Source organism: Caretta caretta, chromosome 7, assembly GCF_965140235.1.
Source record: "Caretta caretta isolate rCarCar2 chromosome 7, rCarCar1.hap1, whole genome shotgun sequence".
NCBI lineage: Eukaryota > Metazoa > Chordata > Testudines > Cheloniidae > Caretta > Caretta caretta.
The window spans coordinates 91,236,278-91,255,361 of NC_134212.1; the positions used below are offsets into that span (position 1 = coordinate 91,236,278).

Genomic DNA, 19,084 nt, shown 5'->3' on the forward strand with positions numbered 1-19,084 from the left:
AGTTCAATTCAGCTACAGATAACATTTTCCGTGTTTAATAAATCACTTAGTTTTAAAAACAAAACACATTTTGATAAACTTTTTAAACATTTTTCTTACATATCCAACACATTTAAATTAGTTTTCTTTAACTAATTAATTTTTTGAAATGCTGTTTTTTGCATTTAAAATTGAATTTTAATTTTCATCCAAATGGAGCTTGACACAAATCATAAGTATAAAATTAATCACCATCTAGTAAATAAGAAATTCATAATTCACTATTTTCTAACATAAATAAAAATGTAAAAATTAAGAAATCTGAATAAATGTAAATTAAGCTATATAATTACTTCAATAAATATATATAGGTATAGTTCAGCTTCCTGGTTAGCAGAAAGAAGCACTGAATTATTGTGTATATATAGTTGTAAATCAACATGTTTTGATTGTTACCACCTAATGAGAATCAACCTTTCTTTAGGAAAATAACTCAAGTACAATGCAAATCAAAATCAAGATTTCCTGCTTGCTGATTTAAATGATTAAAATCAGTAATTTAAATTACTTAAATTTAAATCAGTCAACCCTGCTTTAAGATTCACTCATATCATGTTTTCAAGCTTTTCTCTGCAACCAGGAGGGCTAGAAATATACTTTTTAAAACAATGAAAATTGAACTTCTTACATAGACACTTGTTTCCAGGAGCTGGGGCTTCAAGTAAAACCTCAAAGATCACATTCTAGTCATTCTGGTGTGCACATACAATTTGTTTGTGTTCTTAACACTTAGAAATTAAGGAGATAGGCTTCTCTGAAAAACCTAAGACAAAGAAAAACGGTCCGAGTTCATAGCCCTAAAATATGATTCAGCTCTACAATCCATATGTGGTAAATATTTCTTCTTGCTGGGCTCCGTTGAGGCAGGTAAAGAGAAGCAGAGTTTGAGCAATATTTCCTTTGCATTTGCTATTAGTCCTGTCAAACTTGGGTGAGATAGCACGTTGCGTTCTTCTCATGACCCATTCTGCTGCACAGGTCAGCCAAATAAATTTTGTTGTATAATTCAACCAAAGGAAAGTCTGTTTCAGTTTTAAATGCCACTGCAGGTCATGCAATGTTTGAAAAGAAGTAATGAAGAAAAAAAGGCTTTTTGATTTTTGAGGTACTGCTTAGTGTCTTCTGTTCAATTAACTGGACTGTGTGACAGAGTGTTATATTAATGCTCTTTAATATGAACCCCAAAGTATGGAAAGGGGGGTTATATTTACAGGATTAGTGAACATACTCATCTTCGTTGGAATGCCTTTGTTCCAGTTTCTTTTGTACATTCTTCCCTTTGGACACTGGAAACATCTTTCCTGTCAGCTCTGGAATGGACGGTCTTTTATAAACCGAGTGGTTACATTTTTTTTAAAGGGAAATAAAAGGTAGGAAAAGCAGCTCCATCAAAGCAGGAGAGAAGATAAGAGTTTGTGTACGGACCTCTGTCTCTTGACTGTTGACTTCAGTGGGAGCTGTGGATATTCAGCACCACATAAGATCAATAAAAAAATCCTTAGTGCTGATAGAGATCAAAATGTATCAAACTTAGAACTTGCGTTGTCTGGCTGCCCTTCCATCTCCACCTGAAAGCTTAGCTGATGGTAATGCCTGTCCAGTAACTTCTTGATGAATTGTTCTAATTTGGCCTTTGTGGAGGCATAGTTTCTGGCATCGTAATTCATAACAGAACAAGAAGCACTGGCAGAGGTTTTAGCTGCTGCGGGAGGTGTAATGATCGCTTGTCTCAGCCCATCATTTGAAATGTGGGGAGGAATCTGGGAAAGCAACCTAATGAATGCTTAATGCTGGTTGTGACACTGAGCCAGAAAGGGTTAAGCAACCAGCAGGCTAAGTAACTCAAGATCAACCTTTAAAAAAGTATCAGAGAAGTACTGAAATGGTGAACAGAGCCATTTCTTATAGATAGTTATCAAAGCCATGTTAGATAGGCCAGAGTGTTTAAAATGCAAACCTGTATTGTAGAGAATGAAAGTAAATAGTAATTATAGTTGCCTGTTTACCTGTATCATCTTATGTGTTAACAATGTGATTTTATTAGCTTGTAGATGGTAAAGTTCTATTCCTGTCTGTTACTGTATTCTAATGATTCAGAGATCAGAAGGGAATATTAGCAATTAGATCAGTGGTGGGCAACCTGTGGCCCGTCGGGGTAAACCGCTGGAACACTGCAAGACAGTTTGTTTACATTGGCCGTCTGCAGGCATGGCTGCCCGCAGATCCCAGTGGCCGCAGTTCACCATTCCCAGCCAATGCGAGCTGTGGGAAGAGGCGGCCAGCACATCCCTGCGGCCCGCGCTGCTTCCCGCAGCTCCCATTGGCTGGGAATGGTGAACCGCGGCCACTGAGAGCTGCAGGTGGCCGTGCCTGCGGACGACAATGTAAACAAACTGTCTCGCAGCCCTCCAGTGGATTACCCTGCCGTGTCGCAGGTTGCCCACCACTGAATTAGATGAAACGTGTGGTGTAATAATATCGTTGTCTTTAATTCTCTTTGAAGTTTGTGGTAAATTATTGACGAACCTTTGGAGGGTTAACAGCCTTATGCTAATCAATGCAACTAATTACCTGTGTATACATAGGAAATGACTTCAAAGCAACAATGTACATTACCTAGTCTTTGTATTACCTGCTGTCAAGAGGATATCGCAGCCTACCAAAGATCTATAAAAGAACTTTGGTACCTGATCCTTTTTTCTTCTCAAGTCTGCTTGCCTTATCAGAGGAGGTTTTGGGTCGCAAGACTGAGGTCTATACAGACTGTGCACATGGACTGCCTATTGGATTATAACTTATGGAATCAGGAACACTTTGAATAGTGGGGTGCTGAAAGCCAGCCCCCCTACCGCTGTCCGCCCACCACCTGGAGCTGGCAGCTGGGACCCAGGGGCAGGGGCCTGGCAGTCGGGGTGTGTGGGGACCTGGGGAGTGTGCTGGCAGCCAGAACCCGGGCACCCCTAGTTCCCACGCCTATGTATGGAATTGATTCTGAAAACTTTTTTGCACCTCAGCTGCTCGCCATCAGTACTATGAAACTGACCAAAGAACTTTATTTATATCTGTATGTATAATGATATTTTAACAATAATCATTCTTTTCTTTTTAATAAATCTTAGATTAATTAATAAGAATTGGCTGTAAGCGTGTATTTGGATAAAGTCTGAAATATTTATTGTGGGTAATGTGTCTGATCTTAGTATTGGTAGAATTTTATATATGGTGAATAAGATCTTAAATAATCCTCATCATATTTGACTTGGCTGTCTGGATGGGAGCCCAGGGCTGGATTGTTTAGGGGAGCTATATTTTAGCTTCTTGATAACCAATACGGTATTGTAGAAGCTGTTTTGTTGCTGTCTTGGTGAATCTAATTATTGGAATAACCACCAGTTTTGGTGATTGTCTGCCCCATTCTTTGCAGTTTGTCCTGACTGAGCAATCTGAGTGAGGCCCCTCCAGACACCATGGTCACATTAGTGTATGCTTAAAATTTAGATTGAGCTACATGAGTTGCTCAGGGATGTGAAAGACTCCCATCCTTGACTGCTTAAACCAACCTAATCCCCAGTGTAGGCGTGGAATTCTTCCATTGACCCAGGGAGGTGGTTTACCTATGTCAATGGAAAAAACCCTTCTGTTGATGTCGGAAGCATTTTTGTTATGATGCTTCAGCAGTATAGCTGCAGTGCACTACTGTAGCACCCCTAGTGTAGACATGCCCATGTCTTTCAAAACACTGGTAAAGGATCTTTTTCCTATACTTTGATTTAGCCAAACTCTTAAGCAATTGAGTAATCTTATTGAAGTCATTTCGTGCCATGATGGGATAGGTCTTGAAAAATCTATAGTGGTTTGCTGAAATAGGGTGTCTAATCATTTTAACAAACTTTTAGCTCAAGAAAAAAATTGAGATTAGTGAGAGATCCTAGTTTTTTTAAATCCTAAATTTGGTGTAAGAAATAGGTTTATGATTTACAAACTCCCAAAGACGATCCCGTTTTATTGCAAATACTGAAGATGGGAGACAGTAAGTACATGAAAGTTCACCTGGACTTAGTTCATATTATCTCTTTTTTTTTTAAGATAATTTCACTAGTAGTTATAGTAAAGCACTAGTACCCTTAAGGATTTTAATTTTAATCCCAGTTGAATCATTCTCTAAAGTGGAACTGGTTAAAAATTAGGAATTTTTTTTGCAACAAAAAGTTTCCTTTTTATCAGAAAAATTAGAAATGTAGACACTTTTTGACTTAGCTCACACTGGAGGAATCATTTGGTCTCCTTGTGCCTCCAGCAGTCAATTTAAAATGTAGTAAAAAGGGGACCACTCTGAAACTGACATCAATTTCCATATGTATAGGGTATGAGTATTTGAGTTATAAAATATATTTCTACTAAAAGAATCTAAATGCACCCTTTGACACACATTTATGTTGGTCACTGGATTTATGCTTTTGGCATTATGTATACATTTGAAAGATTCTATGCCAGCAAGTGCAATAGATCGGACATACTTCTTAATGTTTGGACCCTACAAGTTGTCTAGCTCAATTAATATGAGCTACTTCGAATATTTTACTTTACAGTACTGAAGATTTCTTTCCTGCTTTGTAGTAGTGGCAAAGGGCACTTTAACATGTAAACGGCATTTATGCTTGAAAATGTCTGACCTTTTGTTATGACGATCCCCGTGACAGAAAGGAGTGAGTGAGAAAAGGCATTTTTTTTCTTTTTTCAGTTTGTTTCCTTGGTGACTTTGACAGCAGTTTGTCTTGTTGGTTTCTCTGTTTTGTTGATTGTCAGTTGCACTTCCTGTCCCATGCATGCTCTCCTTTAGGCCTGGCAGCATATGTATTTTTACCATTAATTCTGGCAGCAGAGTTGCTGCTGCTTCTGAGGTTGGGGATGGAAATTATTTGTTCTTTTTGGCCTGTGCATGAAATTGGGGCACAACAGGAGATGAGAGAGTGGTCTATTGCTCCACCAAACCACTTCTTCTCCCCTCAAAGCAAGACTGAGAGCAATGGGAGCCAAGAGCTTGGGGAGCTGCAAAGGTGACTTAAAAGCTACCTTTGCCCCCTCCCCTTTCAGCTGCAGCTGAGGATCTAGAACAAGATGCATGTTTTGGCAGAACTATGTATTTCTTTTGGTGGACAATCACTCTCCTCTTATATTGTGCAGAAGCAAAAGTTAATGTCAAAGCCAAGTTTTATTTCTTTTGTCATGAACTCCCATATGGGGAAAGTTGTTTTCCATTTCACAGTAGTGGCATATATTAGATTTAAATACACTCATGTTTTATGCACTTTTCCTAGTCTTTCTGTGCTATTTTATCAGTGATCCAAGGAATTTATTGGTGAAATAATGGCTCTCCCCCAAAAGATCTTTTCCATTGTTTGATTGTGGAGTGAAGTCAGAATGCTGACTTTGTGACCTATGGAAAGAGACTGTGATGGCATAAATAACCCACGCTTATGACTTAATTGCAAAATGAAGCGCACAAAGGGGTTGAGTTGTGAATAGAGCTGGGTGAACTATATGCATTGAACAAATGATGTGATGAATGTGGCCCTATTTCTATTCATGAATTAACTGTAAACAGACATTTTAAAAATAAATTTGTTCATTGTCAGAAAGTATTTAAGAAATGGCTTATGAAAACCTCTGTGTTGCCTGGAAACTATTTGCCATAACTGTTGCTAGTTCACGTAATATTTCTGCTCCCTGAATGTATGGTTCTCAAACCCACAAGGAGGTTTCAGGATGTCTGTGCAAGAACTTCTGGTGCAAATATTTGTGTGAATACATATTTACAGCATGTCCCTTGTCCAAACCCATTGTGAACAATATTCCTTCCACAGATGTTTACAAAGAGCCCCAGGAGCCCAGGCCTCAGCCCATAGTTGCTTGCCCTAAAATTCTCAGTATGCAGCGAAGTTGGCCAGGCGTGCGCTGCAGCCTTTCCTAGCAGATTGCTTTATGAGTCTATCAAAAATCTTGTACAAAATGTACTCCGGGTGCTTGGTATGTGATTTCCAAAGGCTCATAAACCATTTCAATCAACACCAAACTTCACCAGAACACTCCAAGGCACTTTTACTTCCATGCCAAATTTTAACTTTCAGCGCTTGAATTAGTGTGTAGAACTGTTTAAATAAAATACTGTAATACGTCCCAACTCTTTAAAGGGTGGATTTTTTTTCACTTTCCTTATTATACTCCCAAACAGCTGACCCATTTTTGATTAATCTTAAAAGATGAATACAGAACATTTGGGCAGAGACCAAGGTGTAAAAATTTCAGCCTGAAAGGTGAATATTTCAGAAAGTTACGAGCAACTAAAAGCAGACTTAGAATTTCAACCTACACGTAGTCTGTAGAATAGCATTTATGCTGACATGAAAAGTGCTACGCTGAAAGAAGTACGTAAGCCAAGAAAGACAGAAAAGAACCTATAATGATATACTATAAATAAGAGCAGAGGACAGCTGCATTATTTCCTAGCATATAGCCAATAAGTAGGGGCAACATACTATAGATAAAGCAGTACCAAGTTTCTCTTTTGGAATAAAATATTATCATTCTTTCAATTTTTGGTTCAGAAAATATATATATTTACTTTCCTTGCAGTAGTGTATACTGAAGGGTTACAAGTGATACATGAGGAATTTGGAGTAAATCTTACTTGGACTATATTCAAAGGCTTTTCTGAGTACACTCTTTATGATTATTACTGCTTATGGACTCAAACTGTGTATACAGCAGACGCCACTTCAGTAAACCAGCGTTAAATGCAACCCGGCAAAACAAACAGAGAAGCTCATCTGGTGTTTGGATAAACTTCTGAAATTCGAAGGCTGTCTCTCTCCATTGTCTTTCCTTTGAAATCTTTAACGAACAGAAACAGAAATGGTGTGTTTCCTCTTCTGGGATGGTCATACTCATTTTTTTTTATCTTGCTTGATGCTATATGCACTGGTACAGTACTGTATCTTTGAGCTTCTTGCACTGCTTGTGTGAAAGATGACTGGGATCCACAAGTTCATGTTACAAACACACTTCCACCGCTTTATATGAATATGCACATTAGATAGCCCTGCTCCAGAGTGGTGCCTTTCACATCCGTGCAAGTTATAGTGCTCAGCACCTTTCAGAATCAGGCTCTTTATTATTTTCTTTCCCCTAAAACAATATAGGAAGAACATTGTGCTGATTTTTTTTCATTTCACTTTTTCTTTTCTGGAGCAAAATTCTGCTCTTGGATATTCATTGTTCATTTCTTCTTTGATGTGCAGTTTTCTGTTGATACTCTCTACTTACTTCCCACACAAACCCTCTGTTGGTATTAACAAGAATTCCACATGAGGAATGAGGTGATAAAATAACTATCCACAGTGTGCATCTTGGAGCTAAATTTTACCCTTAAGGGAAACGTTCATTTATAAAAGGTTACATTGTAGGTCCAGCAGCAATGTATCGTTCCTCTGTCTATATGTATCATCCTCTCTTGATGTCATTCATTCAGACTCTTCTTCAGACTCTTCCTCAACCATCCTTTGGTGAATGATATCTTTTCTCTGTTCATTTCACACTGACTTTCAGCTTGTTTGCTCTGATCATTAAGAAAGTGTGGGCTAGATCCTCAGCTGCTGTAAATTGACATAGCTATGTTTAAGTCAACAGGGCTATGCTGACTTACACCAGCTGAAGATCTGCTGCTGTGAGATTTATACTCACACCAGTATAAATCTGTAACTTTAGTCACTGGAAGATAGAGAAACCAACACATTATTTAGTTATGAGAGTGAGACTGAATTATAAAATCCAAGCAGCTATAATAGCTATTTGTACCTATTACTCTGCTCACAGCAGTCTTACACGGCCTTGGAGTTACTCCTGATTGGCACTGGTCAGTGAGAAGACCATCAGGCCCCAAGTGTTTGATGATATTATATATGCTTCCTCTATGAAAATTCTAACTTACCTACTGTAAGTTTAAAATAGCTTCCTGGGTTCATCAACTGCATGAAAAAAATATTCTCGCACCACACAGTGAGCAACACTAGACACCCTAGCTATGTTCCCATGTCAGCTGCAGAACAATTGATCCTTCCCTAATTGAACTGCTACTTACATATGAATTCCTGGTTACTCAAGCTACTATATTAAGTTGTTTTAATTATTGATCATTCTGTGATGTTGACCTCTGATACATTTTTAGCTGTACTGTAGGTCAAAAAGACTAAACATTCTGGTTTTGCTAGGAGAGGCCCCAGCCACACGTATATGGTGTGGATAGGTGTGTGTGTGTGTATTTGCCCAACCAAATAAAGCACTTTTTCCATGTAAGAACAAATCACTCATGACAGATGTAAGTCATGTCACTTAATGCACGATTAGAAGGCATCCAGACACTACAAATAATGAGGGTGGTATATGAATCATAGAATTGTAGGACTGGCAAACACTTTGAGAGGTTTTCTATTCTAGTCCCCTGCACTCAAGGCAGGACTAAGTATTATCTAGACCACCCCTGACAGGTGTTCATCTAACCTGCTCTTAAAAATATCCAGTGACGGAGATTCTATAACCTCCCTAGGCAATTTATTCCAGTGTTTTAATTACCCTGACAGGAAGTATTTTCTAATGTTCACCCTAAACCACCCTGGCTGCAATTTAAGCCAGTTGCTTCTTGTTTTATCCTAAGAGGTTAAGAACAATTTTTCTCCCTCCTCCTTGTAACAACCTTTTTTGTACTTAAAGACTGTCGTCATATCCCCTCTGTGTTCTCTTCTTCCAGACTGAACAAATCCAATTTTTTCAATTTTCCCTCATAGAAGTTTTCTAGACCACTAATCATTTTTTTTTGCTCTTCTCTGGACTTTCTCCAATTTGTCCACATCTTTCCTCAAATGTGGCCCCCAGAACTGGACACAATACTCCAGCTGAGGCCTAATGAACACCTATTCCATATAGAATGAACTGTATTGTTTGTGTTGCTGTGCCAGTCTGGAGAGCCCTAGTGACTGAGGGAGACTACCCAGAAGCAGACATGCAATGCAATTCCAGAACAAAATTAAAAAGTAAATAAGAATCATTGGGATTTTCCTGGGGACTAAGGGAGTTAGGCACCAGCTCCCATGGACTTTCTTTGGGAGTTGGGCACCAGTCTAAAATATCCATCAACACCAACCCATGCATTATTCAGAAAATCTTGAGCTAGATCCTAAATTCCAGCAGAGCTCTACTCAGTACAGCAAGAGAGGGAGAAAGGTGACTGAGTCATATTTGCATTCCCCCAATCAGTTTGGTGACAAATGTAATTTATAGCAACCTCAGGATCTTAAATGCAACACACTTTTGCTATGCCCCCATTCTGCCCTGACATGCTCCTGATCCTCACACTATGCCAAAGGGTTTGGGACAATAATGTAAAATGCCATGGCCACTTTCAGTCTGGGAATGTGAGTCACAACTCAGACTATGTAATAATTTACTTCAAACTCAGATAAAAATCTGATAAATAATACTATGGATAATAATGCCATCTGGTTTGAAATCTCATTCTGATCATACAGAATAGAATCTATCTAGCACTCCACTCATGCTGCCTGTTATTGCAATTTAGTGCTTAACTGTGGGCCAGCTCCTGAGCAGTGAGCCACCCTGTTTGCATTGTTCTGGTAGTGCAAAAGGGCCAGAAAGTAGATGGATTGAATGTACTGGAGATGCTGCTACACGGGGGGTTCGATTGCAGGCAGGGAGTGGTATATTAGTGCACTGCTGGAGTGTGCTGTTGTCTGGCAACATCCAACTGGCAAACATCCCCTTGGCGGGGAGAGTGTGCGTGTGTTGCCCCATATGCTGTACTAAAATACATCACGGCTGGGGTTCGGGCTGTCATGGAATTTGTTACAGGATCAGGGATCCACACCTGGTTCCTCAGGGGTTCTCCCTTAAGTGAGGCTCAAGCTCTGTTGGTGTGTTAGTGACTCTTCAAGCCAGTAGAGAATAATCTGACAGTGTGAAAATCGCCTAAACTTAAACCATTCACTTGTGTCTGCATCAAATCCTGCAGTGGGCTTTGCTACCTTTGGGTATATATGTCTACACTGCAATCAGGCACCCATGGCTGGCCTGTGCCAGCTGACTTGGGCTTGATCCTCCCCAACCCCCTCCAGCCTGAGCCCCAAAGTCTAAACTGCAATTAAACAGCCCCTTAGCCTGAGCTGTGGTCAGTGGATTTTTAATTGCAGTGTAGATGTGCCCTTTATATGCATGGGCTTGTTCTGATTAAGTTCTTTGTGGAAAATCCACATTCTGCATGTACAGTGCTGCAGGACAATGAAAACAGTATTTGTGCCAAGAGCAATATATCTGGAGAGAGGGGGCCTGGTGGTTGAGTTTTGTTAAAAGGCCTATGCTCTGTCAGGTTGTGATTTGATGGTATTTAAACGTAATATTAGGGGCAACCACTGATGTAGAGCACTCTGCTTTTCTGCCTCCCTCAATTCCCGTGTAAAATTGTCTAGCAGATTCTTTGTACATCATTGCATTGAATGGCCAGCACTTTTTATCCCTAGGAAACGATAGTCAACACATGAATACTATGTGCATGGTAGTCGTGGTAGCTTTGTAAATATGATATCTATATGTTCAATGACAGCTTCAAGCCTATCGATCTGGATTTCTGTTGTATTGTTTTGTAGCAGAGCGAGGACTCACCAGTGCGGCACCTCCTGCTGATCGTTTTGGGAATTAGCTCTTGTCTAGTCCAGAGCGCCCTCTGCAGGCCGGTGTCTCACCTGCCTCAGGCCCCGTGTCCCTCCCAGACCCCAGTGCCCCTTTACCTCAGGGTTCTGCCCCAGTAGTACCCCCACACTCTGGGTCTCCCCTCCCATGGGAACCCCCAACTCTCTAAACCCACCTTGCCTCAGTGGCTACTGCCGGTCATCATCTAGCCCCCTTCCACTGGGGCAGACTGCAGTCTTTAATGGCCACTCATCATTGGCAAGGGGTTAGTACCAGCTGCATCTGCCTATTCCCAGGCTGCACCTGTGTAGCCCCAGTACCTTTGTAAGCCTTCACCAAGACCTGCAGCCTGGGGTTTTACCAGGCTGAAGCTCCCCAGCTCCCTTTGCCCTTCCCCAGCACTGCTCCCCTTCAGATATCTTGCGCCCAGGCAGCTAGCCCTTCCCACTCCAGGGCTAGAGTGAGAATCCTTCAGCTCCTGGCCCCCAGCCCTCTTGTAAGGGTCAGCTGGGCCCTAATTAAGCTTGCCACAGCTATGGCTACTTCCCCAATCAGCCTAGCTTGGCTGCTTTTAACCCGTTCTACTGGAGTGGGGCAGCCACACCACTACGTGTTTCTAAAGGCCTGATGAAGTTTTCATACAGGAGGACCAGTGATTTTTATATGGTGCTGAGTTCCAGCCTAGCATAACCATATAATTGCAACAAGATCTTCTGTGCTAGAGTTATTGGGTCAAATCCTGCTCTCCTGGAGTACATCTGGATTTATGCCTATGTATATAATTTCAGACTTTCTCCTGGACATGTTTTCACATGTACATACTGTAGCATTGTTGACTTTATTACACGTATCTTTGGTTGTAAAGGAGTTTTTTTACTTTACACACATACTACTAAATGTTTTTCTGTGGATACACAAGCTAGTGTGGCATTCAGCCTCTGTCACTTTTCATATCCAAGAGAGTTTTTTTTGTGGGTAACAATTGATTTTTGCCACTAGTCTCTCAAACTAGTTGTAAGCTACTAATGCATCCTAAACCCCAAAAGTTTTTCTGTAAAAAGAACCACTTATAAGTTGACTTTAGAAAGTGATGGATTTGCCAGTTAAACAAGCCCCAAAGTTATAGAACATTACATGTATGTCCTACCAGTTGGAGGCAGAGTAAAAAATGCCATTTGAAAGAGGATAGGCTGATTCTGTCATTCACTGATTTGACGCAAATTGGGGATCTTGAACTAAGTCACCAATCATGCTAAAATAACCAGGAAAAATACAATAGCAGAAAGACACTGGGATTAAAGTTTGGCTCAATTGAAGTCAATGGCAAAACTCTCACTGACGTCAGTGGGGCCAGGATTTCACTCTATGTATCTATTGTTGCAGCATCTCTGGACAGACACTGCTGCTGTGGAAGTTTGTTTCAGGAGATGCAAGCCCTGAACCTGCAACTGCCATTCACTGGCATAGCCCTGTACTTATGGGGAGTCCTACTGATGTCAGTGGAGTTCCATGAAGGTGTAGGAGTCTGGCTCTGGCGAGCTCATTGTTGGATGGGAAATGTGTGTAATTCAATTGCTATCTTGCATGACCAATTCACTGGGATGCTCAAGGATACACGTAGCCTGTTTCTCCAGTAAATGATTATTAAACAAACAAGAAAAAGAAAACCACAAACGCTGCATTTTAAAATGTGTGTCTTGTCTTATATATTGGGATGTTTATGGACTGAAAGTTATGGCTGAAGGTAGGGAAGCCAGATGTTTCTTTTAGCAGCCAGAGCTTGACAGATCAATGCACATGTAAATAATTTAACAGCCATATTCACTGACAATGTAGAAATTCAAGTCTTGGTATTGTACCTTACCCTGTATTTCATTCAAGGTATTAGTAAAGAGAAGGTAAATATAGTTCATTTTAAATTTTTATTGTCATATCAGAACTAGTGTTTCATTTCTTGAGCTATAGCCCCAAGTCTCAGCTGTCTCATCTCAAAATGTGTTGCATTTTGTAGTTCCTTTTCGATTTCATTCAGCGCTTCTGCTTCCTTATAGAGATTAGTAATTGCTTAACAGCCATGCCAGTCGGAACAGAAAAGAGATGACGTTACAGGACCACTTCATGCTGTAGTTTTTGCAATCATTTGGTAACATTTCTTTACTGCTGGTACATACTATGTAATTTTGGAGTACATTTCAGCCTGCTGCATAGAGAACTTGGGTCCTGTCTACATTAAGAAAATTGGCACAACCGTATGTAATTACATTGATCTGTTAATCTGGTTACATACAGAAATAAGTTGCACCAGTATACACCCCACTTGGCACTGGTGCAGCATGCCTACATTAAAGATTTTCACTGGTATAACTACATCAATGTAGCTACACTAGCATGAATTTCCTTTGTGTGGATAGGACCTAGATATGTAGCTCTTATTTACAATAAGGTTTGAATATCTAATTCCTTAAAGAACTATACTTAAGATACACTTAAAGGTCACTTTTAATAAGCACATTTTCTTTATGCTTTTATAGTTATGAGAAAACACTTGAAAATGAGAGCGAGTGCATAGAAGACTGAATAGAAAAACGTGAGTAGACATTGGATATGGATAAGGAAAGGCGGAAACATTTTGGTATTGAAAAAGACTGAAAACAAATTTATGATGTAATAGTACTGTTTTCCAAAATGCAAGGACATTTCTCCTACTTTGCTTTGCAATGTATAATGGTAAAACAAACACAATTCAACTGTGGCTTACAACTTGTCAGTGCCTGCAGGAAAGTTCACAAAAAGTGTTTCATAGTTCTAATCATGCAATAAAATACCATATTAGAACAAAGGCTTTGGAAATGTCAAAGATTCCAGCAAAGGAGTCCATTGTTAATAGCACGGAAAAGTACTAAATACCATTCCAAAGGTCCTTGAGACAAACTCACCAAAATTACCAATGAAACTGTTTTCCTAACTCCTCCTTTTTACCCTCAATGTAAAAGTTGTCATGAAGCCCAGTCAGGCAAACCACTCACTGACTTTTTGCTGTATTAAAGACTTATTTGGCCAAATTAATCCTTGGTGTAATTCCACTGACTTCGTTGTGTTTACATTAGGAATGCATATGGGCAGTGTTTGCAAGATCACCCACTAATTTTTTAGGTGACAAAGAACTATGTCAATTCTGTCTATCTGTATTGAGGTAAGTACTGAGCTTCAGCCTGTAGTATGGCACACTTGTCTTTGCTGGATTTAACCCAGATCTATTACACTATTTTAACACAGGTGGAGTTTTAAACCATTTTTATTAGGGACATATTTTGCTTTTAGATAAAAGTTTATAACTCCCCATAAAGTCAGCGGAGGAAGCATGTATGCTGGTGAAGGCAGATTTTGGCCAGTGAGTGCATTTTTTTTCTTTCTCTCTCGTCAACACAAGATCATTGGCAAGCACAATTCTTCAAAAAGATCTTTTCTCTCCAGAAACCCAAAAGGAATCCTAATTGTCCCATTCCCTAGCCCCTTCAGACAATAGGATAGATCCTTATTTGCTTGTTGGGCAGCTGATCCATCCTGGAATTCTGTTTATTCCTTTCTGATGCACATGGTCTGATTCTCAATGCTTATAACTAAGGGTTATAACCCCAAAGAAGTTACCACTGTTAAAAATAAAATTCCCCCATTAGTAAATAGTTACTTTGACTATAGTTCTAGATAGGGCAGAGGTAATAACCTGCATGTCAGCCTGCTTCTGATATGGAAGTAGCAGCTAAGGACTTCAATGGGCTCCATTTCCCATGAATAAATCATGGCTATCCTGTTGGCCTCTGAACAATATACTTGATGCTAAGATTATTTCTTTATTAAAATGCAGACTCAAAATAAAGCACTAAGACTCTATCCTCTCCCACAACGCAAAGGGAGCGAAGTAAAAACACATCTTTTCTACTCTGCTTGCTTCTGTAATCTCTCTGCTGCCTGCCTAGAGCATTTTTGTTTGATTGTTATCAGCATGGGACACGTCTAACAAAAAGATACTGTCACATTCACAGTGCTTTTATCAACAAAGGCCTAGTACGCTACAGTTGCACTGATGCTAAACTATTCATGAATGTCTCAGCAAAGAATATAGGCCTGTGGTTTCTTCATTTGCTTGAAAAGAATTGTTGCATGCTTTATTTTAATTTTTTTTAATGGCATGTTTAGTTCTCCTGAATAGTGCCGAGTGCAGCCTGGAAGATGAGCTTTCTGTCTCTATCCACAGGATAAAGAATGCACCGGTTGCCTCAATACCAGCCTCCCCGCACTGTTCCACGAATTTCTCTTACACTTGTTGTGGACAGATAACCTCTCAGGGGCAGAAGACAGCTTAATCTCCATGTTCATTTGCTCCTTGATTTTTCTGCTAGTTACAGTCCATTATGGTGGACTATGATGGACTTATGAAGGACTGCTAACCAGAGATGAGGTCCACCTATCGAGGAAGGGGAAGATCATAATTTGACTACAGACTGGCTAACATAGTGAGGAGGGCTTTAAACTAGGCTCGACGAGGGCAGGTGACCAAAGCCCACAGATAAGTCAAAGATCTGGAGACCTTGGAGAAGGGTCAGAATCTGGAGGGAGCATGGGCTGTTATAGCAGAAATAAGGGAGAGAAGACAGAACTGGGGGGAGGGAATCAAATCAGTATCTTAGATGTCTGTATACTAATGTGAGATGTATGGGGAATAAGCAAGAAGAACTTGAAATGCTAGTAAATAAACACAACTATGACATGGTTGGCATCACAGAGACTTGGTAGGATAAGACTGGAATATTGGTATAGAAGGGTACAGCTTACTCAGGAATGACAGGCAGGGAAAAAAGAGAGGGAGGTGTTGCCTTATATATTAAAAATGTATACACTTAGACTGAGGTTGAGATAAAAATAAGAGCCAGACTTGTTGAAAGTCTCTGGGTAAGGATAAAAGGGGTAAAAAAACAAGGATGATGTCATGGTAGGGGTCTGCTATAGACCACCAAACCAGGAAGAAGAGGTGGATGAGGTTTTTTTTTAAACAACTAACAAAATCATCCAAAGCACAGGACTTGGTGGTGATGGGGGACTTCAACTACCCAGACATCTGTTGGGAAAATAACACAGCAGGGCACAGATTATCCAACAAGTTCTTGGCATGTATTGGAGACCATTTATTATTTCAGAAGGTGGACAAAGCTACTAGAGGGGAGGCTGTCCTAGATTTGATTTTGACAAATAGGGAAGAACTGGTTGAGAATTTGAAAGTGGAAGGCAACTTGGGTGAAAGTGATCATGAAATGGTAGAGTTCGTGATTCTAAGGAATGGTAGGAGGGAGAACAGCACAATAAAGACAGTGGATTTCAAGAAGGCAGACTTTAGCAAACTCAGGGAGCTGGTAGGTAAAATCCCATGGGAAGCAAGTCTAAGGGGAAAAACAATTGAAGACAGTTGGCAGTTTTTCAAAGAGACATTATTAAGGGCACAAGAGCAAACTATCCCACTTCATAGGAAAGATAGGAAGTATGGCAAGAGACCACCCTGGTTTAACCAGGAGATCTTAAATGATCTAAAATTCAAAAAAGAGTCCTACAAAATGTGGAAACTCAGTCAAACTACAAAGGATGAATATAAACAAATAACACAAGTATGTAGGGACAAAATTAGAAAAGCCAAGGCACAAAATGAGATCAAACTAGCTAGGGACAAGAAAGGAAACAAGAAAACATTCTACAAATACATTAGAAGCAAGAGGAAGACCAAGGACAGAGTAGGTCCATTACTCAATGAGGGGGAAAAGACAATAACAGAAAATGTGGAAATGGCAGAGGTGCTTAATGACTTCTTTGTTTCATTTTTCACCAAGAAGGTTGGTGGAGATGGGACGTCTGAAATAGCGAATGCCAGTGAAAATGAGGTAGAACAGAGTCTAAAATAGGGAAAGAACAAGTCAAAAATTACTTAGACAAGTTAGATGACTTCAAATCACCAGGGCCTGATGAAATGCATCCTAGAATACTCAAGGAGCTGATTGAGGAGATATATGAGCCATTAGCAATTATTTTTGAAAAAGAATGGAAAATGGGAGACATTCCAGAAGATTGGAAAAAGGCAAATATAGTGTCCATCTATAAAAAGGGAAATAAGAACAAGCCAGGGAATTGCAGACCAGTCAGCTTAACTCTGTACCCGGAAAGATAATGGAGAAAATAATTAAGCAATCAATTTGCGAACACCTAGACAAATATAAGGTGATAAATAAGTCAGCAGGGATTTGTCAAGTACAAATTGTGTTCAACCAACCTGATAGCTTTCTTTGACAGGGTAACAAGCCTTGTAGATAGGGGGAAGTGGTAGATGTGGTATATCTTGACTTTAGTAAGGCTTTTGATACTGTCTCGCATGACTGTCTCATAAACTAGGGAAATACAACCTAGATGGAGTTACTATAAGGTGGGTGCATAACTGGTTGGAAAATCGTTCCCAGAAAGTAGTTATCAGTGGTTCACAATCATGCTGGAAGGGCATAATGAGCGGGGTCCCGCAGGGATCGGTTCTGGGTCCAGTTCTGTTCATCAATGATTTAGTTAATGGGATAGAGAGTACACTTATAAAGTTTGTGGACGATACCAAGTTGGGAGGGGTTGCAAGTACCTTAGAAGATAGGATTAAAATTCAAAATGATCTGGACAAACTGGAGAAATGGTCTGAAGTAAATAGGATGAAATTCAATAAGGACGAATGCAAAGTACTCCACTTAGGAAGGAACAGTCAGTTGTACACATACAAAATGGGAAATGACTGCCTAGGAAGGAACAGTGTGGAAAGGGATCTGGGGGTCATAGTGGATCACAAGCTAAATATGAGTAAACAGTGTAACACTGTTGCAAAAAAAAAAAAGCAAACATCATTCTGGGATGTATTCGCAGGAGTATTGTAAGCAAGACATGAGAAGTAATTCTTTCGCTCTACTCCGCGCTGATTGGGCTTCAACTGGAGTATTGTGTCGAGTTCTGGGCGCCACATTTCAGGAAAGATGTGGACAAATTGGAGAAAGTCCAGAGAAGAGCAACAAAAATGATTAAAAGTCTAGAAAACATGATCCATGAGGGAAGATTGAAAAAATTGGGTTTGTTTCATCTGGAGAAAAGACTGAGAGGGGACATAACAGTTTTCAAGTACATAAAAGGTTGTTACAAGGAGGAGGGAGAAAAATTGTTCTTCCTCTGACGACCTCTGGGGAGTTAGAACCATTCTAACTAATTTTGCCTTGAACACCTGCAGTGTTTGTAGCATAACAAGTTCCTTAAGAAAGTAGCTCCATTATTTCAATTACCTTTCCTGGGAAAGACACTATAAATGGAGCTCTAGATTATCCAGCAGTGGCTCAATTTACCCACTGATACAGTAGCATTTTGTGTAAATAATTAGAGTGCTCTTCAGGGTTCAGTTTTATTCCATACAACCACAAGGGCTAAGAGCTTTGTACAGAGTGCCTGCCTCCTGCAGCTATGGAGTTGGTTCTCAAATTTCCTAACTTGAGTTCTCAGCAACAGGTTGAACTTCAATGTTTTGCTGTGAGAGGAGTTTTCTTCAATGGGTGTTAAATGTTTCTGAACCCATTTCTCTGTGTCCTTGTTGCTTCTTCAGTACGCCTGTGGGGAGCAATAAACTTGGAATATAGAGCTTGAGATAGGACGGCCTACAAAAAGCCATTGTTTCTTGAAATAGATTTCTTCTGGCCACTATTAATCCCAACATGCCTCACGCATCTGTTCTGGTAACAAAATGTCAGTAGGTTACATGTGGCTTGCAGTCCCGGCAATTGCCATTCACCCGAATCCATGGAAGCTTGTGGTTTAAAGAAGTTTTCCATTCTAACCTTATTTTTACTTTAATTTGGCAAAATGATCACTGTTTGGATCTGTGATCTCTCCCACACAAGAAGATTGCTCTTCTGAACAAATGATATTTGACAAAATATCCAAGCTTTAGATTAAAACCAGTGGGCTCTGGGAGCAAACAGAAAACAGGGCCTTCATGTATTCATTACAGCTGCAAATTTGGCAGTGTGTCCCAAGCAGCCCTGCAGGATAGGGTTTTGAATACTTTCTATGGGGTTTGGAGTTTAGCTGATGTATGTTGCAGGTGTACTTCCAGCATTTGGGTATTATTAATTATTGTTGTTGTTTATTATTTGGTAATCAAATGCTGAAGAAAGAGAACACAACTTAACATCAAAACCCAGACAACAACATTTAGATATCGCCCTGTGTGCAT

General features: G+C 39.9%; 1 protein-coding gene across 2 annotated transcripts in view; it reads right to left on the reverse strand.

Annotated features, from left to right (window-relative positions):
• The window catches only part of RNLS (renalase, FAD dependent amine oxidase), a 296,512-nt gene that overhangs the window by 61,613 nt on the left and 215,815 nt on the right, over positions 1–19,084 (reverse strand). The window lies entirely within an intron of this gene.